This window comes from Zingiber officinale, chromosome 8B, assembly GCF_018446385.1.
Source record: "Zingiber officinale cultivar Zhangliang chromosome 8B, Zo_v1.1, whole genome shotgun sequence".
Taxonomy (NCBI): Eukaryota; Viridiplantae; Streptophyta; class Magnoliopsida; order Zingiberales; family Zingiberaceae; genus Zingiber; species Zingiber officinale.
The window spans coordinates 34,724,175-34,737,208 of record NC_056001.1 but is presented as its reverse complement, the minus strand read 5'-3'; positions in this window follow the sequence as shown (position 1 = coordinate 34,737,208).

The window sequence follows — 13,034 nt, the reverse complement described above, 5'->3', positions numbered from 1 at the left end:
GGGCCCTTGCTTGATTGCGAAGAGGTTTACTTTGGTATTTTTCTAATGACGGCTGCTAGCAAAGTGTTGAGTGAATGTCACTCAGAAGTCTCTGAAGTAACGAATGGAATCGAACGACAATCGGTCCTGAGTGGCTCCTTGGGCCCTTGCTTGATTGCGAAGAGGTTTACTTTGGTATTTTGCTAATGACGGCTACTAGCAAGTGTTGAGTGAATGTCACTCAGAAGTCTCTGAAGCAACGAATGGAATCGAACGACAATCGCTGGAACCACCTCTGCGCCGATCCCAAAAGAGTAGTAAGGAAGACTCGACACTTGACTCCGTCCAAGTATTGGTGGAGAGTAGATACAGTGTCGAACTCGAGCAAATGGTCCTCCAGGCCAGTTGACCTATTATACTTCCCGATCGTCGACGGTCTAAAGTTTGATGGCAACTCATCATCGTGAATTGCTTGTCAGAATTGCCAATTAACCCACTCGGCAAAGTCGTCGAGCCGAGGGGGGTCTTGCCCTTTCGGTTATCTCGAGTGGTCATGTCTTCGCTAGATGATCCCTGCATTCTTTCCGCTTGGCCTTGTCCTTCCATAGGAGTGAGAAACAGCGCTCGATGGTAGGGGATCGGTGCGTTAGGCGCCTGCTAATCGACCCCTATTGGCTGGCTACACGGTCACCGGTCGGGCGAGTTGTCTGCTCAGGACCCATGGTCAGGTGGCCGACCTAGCTCCGATGCTATTGGGTCCTTGGACACTCGGTCATCGCCGGTTGCTTCCTGCTGTTGTTGAAACATTCTCGCAGCTCAGACCTATATCAACGTCTCCCGATCCTCTTGTGTTAGTGTTACCATTGTGAGCCATCCATCGTCCTCCATCTTCACGTTTTTGATGCAAGCTACGTTCCCACAGATGGCGCCAATATGATCCTGTCCAAAATCTGAGGAGATGGTGAGCTAGCGACGTGGCCCACTGGTTGACTCGGTGAAGACTCCTCGATAGTCCTGCAAGAACGTCAATGCCGAGCCCGGAAAGGGTTCCCGACGTTGGCCCTCCGACGCTTAAGTCAGTTTTCCGGTGAAACAGAATAGTGGGAAAACTGCAGCTAGAGCGTGTAAAGAAATGAAGTTGCGCATACCTCCACTATAGAAGGGAACCCCCCTTTTATAGAGCTATTGTAACGCTTGTGCACACATCTCAAAGCACAAATGTGTCTTTCCAGATGTCCTATGAAAGGACAACTCCAGAAAGTATTTTTGGCACTATTCCTTAAGTAAGCCAACCATCTTCTGACAAAACGGCTGGAAGCTTCTAAGATACTCTCCGCCAGCTAGAGCAATCATGTTGTCAACGACACTCTCTCCCAGAAAGATATGATAAGATACTTGCTTGACTCGCGCCGAGCCACTTGGGTGATCTACTCCGCTGTATTGTACCCCGCTCGGGCGTATGTAGCTTATTCAGGCGTATGTAGCCTGCTTGGGCATATGTAGCCTACAAGACTGCATGTAGCCTGCTTGTGCGTATGTAGCCAGCTTGATTGTATTGTAGCCCGCTCGGGTGTATGAAATCCGCTCGAACGTACCCTCCACGTCATCTTATCTTTACAGCCTTGACTCTTCTTTGATGGGATCCCTCGTCATTACCAAATCAAGAATAAAAGAGTATTTTAATTACACAACATCTAGTGGAGTGTGCTTTATTTATTTATTTTAAAATGAAAAGTCCTTTGATCATTTATATAATTTAGAAAGCTCTTTTAATTCTTACCTTAGGTAATGATATAAATAAAATTCAACAAAACATTTTTATTTTTCAGTTGCCAAAGAAGCCCGATCTTCCTGGACTATTAGAAAATTATCCATTAAATATTTATTCTGCCGTTAATTAGAAATCAAACATTAATTTCATTTAATTAGTGATGGAATTTTTAATTGTATAGCTAATCAACTATAAAAATTTAATTCAGATGTAAATTTAAGGAATGAAATTAAATATCAGTCGTTAATTTAAGGACAGATTAAATTTTTTATTGCTAATAGTGTTGTCTTTTTTACTGCATGAATCAAATACAAAAATAAAGTTATAATTATTTACAATGATCTTCCGAAAAAATCGAAGAAGTCGTCGGATATCGTTACTGTTAGAAGTATGATCACGAATAACCGAAAAGTACTTCAAAATTCACGAGTCAAATCTCCAGAGCCTAGAACGTTCTGCTTTGACTTTCTGATCCCCTCCAATCCCTCTCCTTATGCATGTTCCTTCTCATGGCTTGGACACACTATTTATATGTAACGACCCAAATTTCCTTATTCCAAGTCCTAATAGTATTTAAAAATATTCTAGAAATATTCTAGAAATTTTTAGAGTATTTTTGGAGTTCGTTTGGTATTTTTACTAAACGAAAGAAGTTTTAATAAAAATAAAGTCCAAACCGAGATTAGAACAAGAGACCTCTGGCCGAGCTAACTCTTAAGCAGATCCTGTTGACCAAGTGCCCAAGCAGGTATTACTAATTAAAAGGAGAACAAAATTTATTTAAGCAGTAGTTAGGGAAATAGAAAATAAATGAGAATAAAAGGTTCAGATGAGGAATCGAACCCGTAACCTCTAACCGGGGTGAAACACAATTAGCCAAGTGTTCAAGCAGGCGTTGCTGATTAAAGGAGGAGTGAAAATTATTTAAGTTGTAGTTAATAAACAGAAAATAAATTGTAATAAAAGGGTTGCGGCTGGGATTCGAACCCGCGACCTAGTCAAGATTTAGCAAAACGCGACTGACCAAGTGTCCCATAAATCATTGCCGATTACAATAGGGAATGAAATATATTTAAGTAATAGTTAATAGGAAACAGAAAATAAATGAGAATAAAAGGGGCAGCTGAGGAATCGAACCCGCGACCTCTGACCCGGTCAAGATTTAGCAAAGCGCGGCTAACCAAGTGTCTCAGTGAGCATTGCCAATTAAAAAGGGGAATGAAATTTATTTAAGTAATAGTTAATAGGAAAACATAAAATAAATAGGAATAAAAGGGATGCAGCCAAGATTCGAACCCGCAACCTCCAACCCGAACCGAACCTTAAGCGGATGCGGCTGACCAAGTGCCCAAGCGGGCGGTTCTGTTTAGTAAAGATAGAAAAATTTATTTAAGGAGTTAACAGAAATATTGAGTTATAAAAAGGGATAAGTTGATGTTCTGTTTTCCGGTGACCTAAACCATTCTCTCCTTCTCTTCTGCGTGCGACGGCGGAGCTCGGGCAGAAAACAAAAAGGAGTTAGGGCATCGTCTCCGGCGGCCGGCCAAGGTCCTAGAAGCCCTTCTTGTTCGGTTGTGAGTCCAAGAACACCAAGGTAAGTGCTACTCACCTGCGGTAAGGGTAGTTTCGAACTTTGATTTAGTGTTTCTTTTAGTTTTCGGAATATGCTATAAAGGATTGTGGTTGCTTGGGAATTTAGAGTAGATCCAAGATTTGTTTTCTCCTTGTAATTAGAAATTCGGATTTTTATGTGAGCTTATAGTGCAGATTTTTAATTAAGCCTATAGTGCAGATTTTTAATTAAGCCTATAGTGCAGATTTTAATTAAGCTTATAGTGCAGATTTTAATTAAGCTTATAATGCAGATTTTTATGTAAGCTTATAGTGCAGATTTTAATTAAGCTTGTAGTGCAGATTTTAATTAAGCCTATAATGCAGATTTTAATTAAGCTTGTAGTGCAGATTTTAATTAAGCTTATAATGCAGATTTTAATTAAGCATATAGTGCATATTTTAATTAAGCTTATAGTGCAGATTTTTATGTAAGCTTATAGTGCAGATTTTTAATTAAGCTTATAGTGCAGATTTTGATTAAGTTTATAGTGCAGATTTTGATTAAGCTTGTAGTGCAGCTTTTGATTAAGTTTATAGTACAGATTTTTTGTGAAACTTGTAGTGCAGATTTTTGGTGGAATTTATAGTGCAGATTTTAATTAAGCCTATAATGCAGATTTTAATTAAGCTTATAGTACAGATTTTTATGTAAACTTATAGTGCAGATTTTAATTAAGCTTATAGTGCATATTTTAATTAAGTTTGTAGTGCAAATTTTTGGTGGAATTTATAGTGCAGATTTTTGGTGAAACTTGTAGTGCAGATTTTTTGTGGAACTTATAGTGCAGTTTTTTAAAAAAAGATTATAGTGCAGTTTGGTTAAGTATTATAGTGCAGAATTTATGTTTGCATAGTATACAGAAATAGTGTAGCATAGAATGCAGAATCTTGATTAGTATAGTATGCAGAATTTTGATTAGCATAGTATGCAGATTTTTGTTTATGCATTTCAAAGTTAGAATTTGTTTAAACATTTCAGTTTTTAAAAAAGCATTCTTTTATTAGAGGTATTAACAAGTATAAGAAAGATAAAGAAAAGAAAGAAAAATGCCAAGGCCTTAAGTAGATCCCAAAGTCAAGATTTTAGGGATTTTGGCACACATGGTGCTTATTAAAATGTCAAGACATTTAAAGAAGAAGTAATTAAGATATTTTACTTTGAAGAGGCTAGTACCCGACTTCCGAGGTTGTCGTTAAACAAATTTAGGTGTCCAATTCTGAGGTCTTGGCCCTGGTAGACCGAGGTCTGCTCTTTTAGGATTGGTGGCTCGCTACCCCAACCTATTAGGGAACGCGCATAAGATGATACTACGCCTGGGCCCAAGAGAAGTTGTTTATTATTTTGAAGTATTAAAGTATAAGTTTTTTTTTAAACAAAAGAAACAAGCTTCACATAAGTTTAGAATTCAGCAAGTTTAGTTTTCCTATATGCTGACATGTTGTTTAGATTTGTTTACATGTTTAGTATTTCAGTATGCTATGTTTCTTTTGCTATTAGATGAGCATGAGTAGTATTTCTTTCTGAGCATTCAGTTTTAGATTTCTTCCAGCAACATGCATATTCGAGTTTTGTAAGTTAGATAACGCTTACTAAGCAATTTTGCTTATAGTTGCATTTCCTCTTACTGCTGATAAAGGAAAGGAAAAGTTATAGCAGAGGAAGGCGACAAGGAGGTGCGGATGGATGTGTGATGCCTGGACTATAGAAGCCTTGGGATTTAGCATAAGAATTTATTAAGATTATGTTGTATTTAGACTATTGGAATTGTTCATTCATGTTGATGATATTATTTATAGAATGATTTTATGTGTTTAGATGAGTCATTTTAGTCTTCCGCTGCTAGTTAATTGTATGTTTTGAGTTCTCCGAGAGTTTTAGGAATTACTATCAACATGTGAACAAGATTAGTTCAGATAAGTTAGTAGTCCAGTAGCGCTCCGCCCTCACAGACTAGTAGTGAGGAGGGTGGGGTGTTACATTATAAGATGACTGAGGAAGACAAAAGGGAAAGGACGCCCCTTTGTCTCCTTGGTGTTTACAGCAATGAGAGACGTTTGCAGCAATGAGAGAAATGAAGGGGAAATGGTGTCCCTTCGTCTCCTCAACGTCAACAAATAGGGATGTATAGTGGTGGATCCAGGAATTAAAGGATTGAGGGGCGATTTTTATATGGAACAAGGGGCAATATCTTCTATCTCCACCGGTGAAACCCCATACTACTAGGGGTTCCATTACCGGTAGGGGGGGGACCGCCGATGCTGCCCCCCCCCTCTGGATCCGCCCTTGGGGATGTAAATGAATTAGATGTTCCTAAACAAGTTTGGTAAGAATTTATTTATTTTCATTCAATATACACAAGATCGTTTAAATAAATAAGATTGAACAGCTCGTCATATTAAATAAAAAAGTTTGAACACATATGTATTCAGTTCGTTAATGTTCGTGAACAATGCTTATGAACAGGGGCGTAGCTATATAAGACTCAAGGGGTGCGGTCGCACCCCCTGGAATTCAAAGAAAATATTAATACGATGGGAAAAACATTAAAAAAAAAGGTATAGTCATAAATTTTGAAACTTTCTAATCTTTTTAACAAAAAATTCCAATTAAAATCCTTTCAGCCAAACCCATTTTCCCTTTTTCCTGAATTAATTTTTTTTCTCTGTCCATTTTCTCCTACCTCCTCTAATCCCGAACTTTTATTTTCCCCTTTTCATTTTTTTTCTTCCTCTAATTTCTTTCCTATTCTTTTTCCTAACTCTAATTTTACCCACAAGATCTTCCGCGACATGTCGTTGCCGTTATAGCAAGTCACTATCGTCGCACACCGATTGTTACCATCGTCGCTATCATTTGTTGCATGTCTCTCGTCTTCACTTGGCTAACGCAATCTCTTCGCCGGAACACCTTTTAATTGAGGTGAAATTTTCTTGATTGATTTCTTTCGCTTAGTCGACGTCGTTGTTTTTCGCCAACATCACCGTCATCAATCGACTCCGTCACTTTGCCCCTCCTGAATGAAAATCCTAGCTACGCCACTACTTATGAACAATGTTCACGAACCATATTCAGTAATAAAACTCTTATGCTAAATAAATAAATAAGTTTGAATTATCAATCTCAATAACTAATTAACCAAATAAAAGTTTCAAACAATCAAACAAGCTTAAATTGAGAGTTTGACAATATTTAAATGAACCAAACTCAAATCAGGCTCAAGCTAAGTTTGAATTAGGAGCTCAAAAACATCTAAACGAGTCAAGCTCAGGCCAAACTTCATATAAGCTCGAGCTCAGGTTCATAAAAAATAAATCAAATCAAGTTTAAACAATCATTTCAAAGGCTTGATTCATTTTAAACTCGACTTGACTCGATTATTTTATCAAAAAAAATTGAGCGCCCAAAAATTTAACTCAGCACGACTCAACTTATTTACGGTCCTAATTACTAAATAGTGACTAAAAATAATTTCGGCTAAACTAGCTCTAATAAAAATGGGATACATTAGCTAAAGTAGCGATAGAAAATTTTTAAAATAATTTATTCCGTCACTAAATTACTTTCCCAATTTCTTTCCGATCTATCCTCTAAATTTTTCCTCACGCAATCACGCTGATCATGTGATCTCCTCATGCAATCTCTCCTCATAGGTTTGCTTCTCTACCCTCTTCAGTCTTCCCTATCCCACTACCCTGATCTGTCAGCAACCGAGGTGTCACCTCGCTGTGCCCATGACCAAGTCGTGCCGCAGCCTCATAGCGAGGTCGTGAGGTCGAGCGTGACCTCGACCGTGGCTCATAGCGGTCACGAAGTCAAGCGTGACCTCGACTGCGGCCTTGCACCGAGGTCATGAGGCCAAGCATGACCTAGCCACCTTAATGATACCAGGTCATGGGCAAGGTAGAGGTCGGGTGCGCACGCAACCCAGGCCGGCCACGCGTGCAACCCTTGAACTGGCGTGCATGGGATGGAATTTTCTATGGTAAAAAATACCAAAAATGTTGTTTGTTAGCTGTGCGACCCTCTATTTGATACTTAATTTTATAATGTTGTTTGTGCAGCCTTCTATTTGACGTGTTCTTAAACTATTTGGAGATAATTTTCTTTGTGCACTAGGTATTGATGAATGATTATTATTAGCAATGCGCTCTTACTCACTTAGCACAATGCAGTCATGCAGATGACTTTCTGTACTTGAAATAAGCATGTGGAAAAGATGATGTTACCCCATATAAGTATTCACATTCCAGTGCACATTATTGATGATGTTAGTAAATTCACATTCCTATATTAGAATGAACAATATATAAGATCCTAATGCTTAATAAGAATTCTACAACGATAGAAAAAGAATTGCTAATCTTAGTTAATAAAGATTAATATTTTGTTGGTGAGAGGATGACATCTTTAACCAATTACCTATTTATTATTGAAGAGATTACATTTGTTATTAAAAAGAACACTCGCAAAGATAAATGTGCATAGATTGCCTTTGATACAATGTAAATAAATTCAAAATGAAATCAAAATGGTAGGTAAACCAGTAACTTTTTCTGTTATGTTTGGTTTCAATAGATTGAAATCATTTCTAATGAATGGGATTGAAGCATGGATATAAATAAATTTTCTAAAAATAGAAATTTCATCCATAGAGGGAAATAAGTAAAATTATTTTGGTTAAAGATAGCATGTTCATTAGAGGGGTTGAACTATGCAAAGATGAATGGTTCTTGAACATATTTAATTTTTTTAGGACCTATTTGATATTCAGAATGTCCTCAGCAAACTTGGATGCTTTAAATAAAGTCTGGAGATTTAAAAACTGTTAATGTTAATGATTTAGTTTGTAATGATGATTAAATTTTAGGACTGAAAATTATGGTTAACTAAATTTCTAAGGCTGATTGATCTGTAATTTTTTTCAGGCCTCATAATGTTGTACACTAAGTTTGCCTAACATGTCTCTTTTGTTGCCAAACAAAATTTCTAAAGGTGTCCTTTATGCTTAATTATTTCCGGCATATGCTTTTATACTGATTTGATTATTATTTGAAACTTATATGTGTTATAATATTATTTTACAGATATAATAAAGTCACATCTTAATTATATTAATATACAATGGCTAGATTACGCTGAAAATTATTGGTGATAAGTATTGATGTTATTACTGATTCATATTCATATAATCTTTTTTTTTATTATTTTAAAAAAATAAAGATTTTTTAGCAGTTTTACTCTCAATAATCATAGCATATTGTTTACATCACTAAAAAATTTAATAAATGTCAGTGTGTTTTTGATTATATATGGAGGTATGTAGATCAACACATTAAAGATTTTATTATCGTGAATTTTTTTGTAAGTGTTTGAATATTATTGTAGCATAAAGTAATTACGCTCACCTCATAAGTCTTTCACAGTCCGTCCCCAAGTTATATGAAGAGCAGTAAATCATAGAGTCAGCTTATAACTGACCTTCAAGTTGGCTAAAAGATGGAAGTGGTCAACTTATACAGTATTATTGATACTGTATAATATCCCTTTATACTAATTTTCTTAATATTATTGTAGAAAAAATATAATTGGGAGCCGATACGAGCCTAAATTTATGAAACTTGTATTGTCAAAAATAATATAAGAAATTATTGTACAAGTGAAGAAAGAAAGAGACAAAGTCATCCCATATATGTACCAAATGAGATTTGGGATGATTGAAAAAAAAAAAATTGGACTATAGAAAAATAACAACAAAATTCATTAATTTCTTGAAACAATATAAATACTGAGATCGCTGATCTGGATACAAGAATCATACAACTGGATCACAATCTATTATAGAAGATGTAATAGAGTTTATGAGCTTACCATAACTTATTTAATTATCATAATTATCAATGAACTTATTTAAATTTATAAACAAATGTGTTTATGTAAGAAATACTTTATAACTACCATCCAATTATTGGGAGCTATTTTGTAGCAGCATCGACGAAAGGATGATGGAGTATCTAAACTTTATTACCTCTCGCATTTAACAATGACTAGCTTTATTATTTGTATATTAAATAAGAATAATATTTTCTTTTACATAGAACGATATGACTGCTAGTGTTGCACAGGTGTCTCAACTTGATATAGAGGGAGGGGAGCTACAAATTCCATCACACAATGTTATACGTGACATGTATTATAAGGTCATTGGTGATCAAAGCAAAAAAAGAATTCCCTCTTTAACCTTGACTCACAAACAAAAGTTATTTTTGATCGTGTGATGTCTACTCCTAGGCTCAAGGTCGTTCGAGTTCATCATCTACTGAAGTACGAGAGTTAAGAAAGGAGAATCAAGAATTGAGAGATCGATTCGCAATATCAGAGTTGTTTATGGAAGATCGGGTCAAGGTGGAAGTAGAGCAGTTGATGCAAGATCAGTCTCAATTATTCTTGAGGCCCTAGGCGAAAAAAATAAGCCTTAATTTAAAAAATAATAAATATTAAAAATCTTATTAGTTGTAGCAAAAGGTGAAATTCGCCACCCTATTGATCCACATAGTCGGTCTCATGACCATCTATGAGAAGGTAAATTGGGAAATTAAAGTTGGCCACTGCGGGTATGACATTTTTTTTAACTTTGTTAAGATTTAACCCCTTGCCCGCCCACAATAGCCAAACTCAACTATGCCCCGGGCACGACATTTAATTTTATTAGTAAAATTTAAAAGGACAATTTCATAGATTGTTAATGATTATTTTTACAATTGGAAACAGTGGTCAATTAAGTCATATAGCAATAACTTTATCTTGTGCCAATGTCACTTTATGTTAACTAATTTGGCAACGAGTAATAAATTATTATAATACTATTAATATACATTTTAATTATTATTTTTTAAAAATTTATCAATCAATTTTAACTTCGATAAAGGAAGGTCTTAACTCAATAAAATTATTGTTATGTGATCTAAAAGTAATAGATTTGAGTAGTAGATATAGTCACTACGTATGAGATACTCTTTCTCTGGATCTCATATTGGTGAGAGATTCGTGAACTAAACTATCTTTTTATCAATTTTAACTTCGATAAATTATCAATCAAATTTATTTAGTTAAAAATATTTAGTTATTAAATATTAATGATGAATTATTAAAAATAAAAGAGTGTGCCTAATGGAAGAGTAACGACACAATAATAATAGTATAAAAATGAGAAGAAAGAAAGGACAATAAAATTTAGAGGAAATGATAGTGTAATATTAAATATGTTTTGACTTCCAAAAGTATTTTTATAAGATAATATCAATTAAGTATAACCAATAAATATTTTTAATTTATTAACCAAACTTAATTTTGATTAGTAAATTAAATTTTATTAGTAAAAAATTTTAAATTACGAATTAAATTTTAATAAAAAATTAAAATTATCAATTAAATCTATCACGAGTAAAAAAAATAAAAATAATCAAATTTAACTTTAATCTATAAAAAAAATAAAAAATATTGGTTAAATCTAAAAAATTTAAAATTATTGATCAAAATATATCTGGCTATAAAAATAAAATTAATAATAAAAATAAATCTTGAGTAAATTTTATTTTAACTATAATTTTAAATATTTTAATAAATATTATATATATATATAAAATTTGATGGACCCTAATATAATTGAGGCCCTAGGCATAAATCATATGTCTTGAGCCGGCCTGTGCAAAATTTTATATCTCGCTTTATATCATCTCATTCATTAATGAGTCATGCTTTTTCAATGGCACATGATTTTTATTCCAAAAAGACTCAAGACCCTAAAGCCACTGATAAGTAGCTAAAAATAGCAACTGTTTTTTTTTAGATTTGTTTACCTTCAACTCAGTCTTTTTGTTTATTACTCATAAAATAGGTAAAATGGTTATGTTAATTTTATATGCAGCTCTAATTGCATCATATCTTTTTAGGAAGAATGTAGATAAAAGTTAACACTTGAAAACTTAGATTTGGTCCTACTTTACCTCGATGAAATTGTTAATGGAGGGTAAGATTCCTCCCTATGCTAGTCTTGATTTGCATAATCTTCCAATAACAATTTGGATCTTTGTTTATCATGCAACTTAAAATGATATAATTTTGTTCTCCTGGGAGCATACTGTTATATATATATATATATATATATATATATATAATAATAATAATAATAATAATAAAATAAATGATGAAAAATTCTAATAAATTTTTATTAATAATTTATTTTGTTATTATATATATATTTTAAAATGAATATTTAGATAGTTTATGGGATTAATGGATTCGACTTTTCTAAAGTCTGTTTAGAATGGGAGTTAATAATATAATTAACTTAATTAATCTAAGTTGATATTAAAGACCTAGGTTCGAAGTCTCCTCTCACACGTCTCATGCACGCGGCGTCGTCACTGTAGCCGCAGCCGCCACTCACCTCAGACACCGGTACAGCCTCTACCGGTGTCGTTTCTCTACTGCACATCCACCACTCGTCCCTTCCCTGCTCCCACACGCGACGCAAGTCACTAATCTGCCCACTGCCGCCGTCTTCTGCGGTCGTGAGACATCGCTGAAGAAGACGATGTGGAATCGTTCCTCATCCTCATCGCCGCCGCACGGATGCTGCCGTGATTTCACGGTCGTCGTCAAGCATCCTTGTTGTTTTTGTTGGTTGTCGGACACTGTACTCCCTTCTCCTGGTCATGCGACGTCACCGCTGTAAACTGTCAGCTACCGAGAGAGCAAGCTGTCGAGAGTCTATCGATGGAGAAAACTGCGATCTGGGTATCATGAGCGGCCGCCGCCGTGTCGGCTGCCCAAGATCCCCCAAATGCCGGCGCCTCCCAACTGCTCCAACCGACTGCCTTCCCCTTCCTCCCAATGCCACACACACGCCGTGAGTCCGACGAGTCGTCACCACCGGGCCACCAGCCACTTTTCTTCTTCCCTTCGCCGTGCACGAACCCTTCTCCAGTGATGTCGCCGCCATTGATTCCCTACAACCTCGTCGGAATTTCTACTCGAGGAGGAGTCACAGACTCCGGAAGAACACAGTTAGCAGAAGGTTATATTAATTAAAGCTATGATTTAGTTGATTAATTAATTGTACTAGTTACAGATTTAATAGATTGACTAACTAATTAACAAATGGGTTAACATTGATGAGTTAGTGATTAACATATGAATTAATCACCTGGTCGATAAACCAATTTAACATTATTATTAGGACTACTTTAGTACTTAGATTGGATCTGTATCCTATACTTGTAAGACTTGAGTTCGGAGCAAATAATTGACTTAAAGACAGTGAGGATGATTTACAATGAGGTGGGTTGATCTTGCTTATCGTCTTGATAGCTGTGATTATAGTGCATGATTGTTTATTGTCATGTTTTGATGAGGTCACAGTTACTCGCTTTCTTAAGTCTATCCTATATCACTCCTGAGTTTGATACTTTATTGTTTATCCTTATATGTTAATCTATTGTTGATAGCTATGCAATTATGTTTAATATTCATAATGGTGTTTATGGATATGCATGATATTACCATATCATAGTATAGGACATTGAATATTCTGCTAGACCCCTTAGTAGATGATTTGACTTTGTGTTTATTGTTAGGATGATCATATCGTAGCATAGGATATCGAGCATC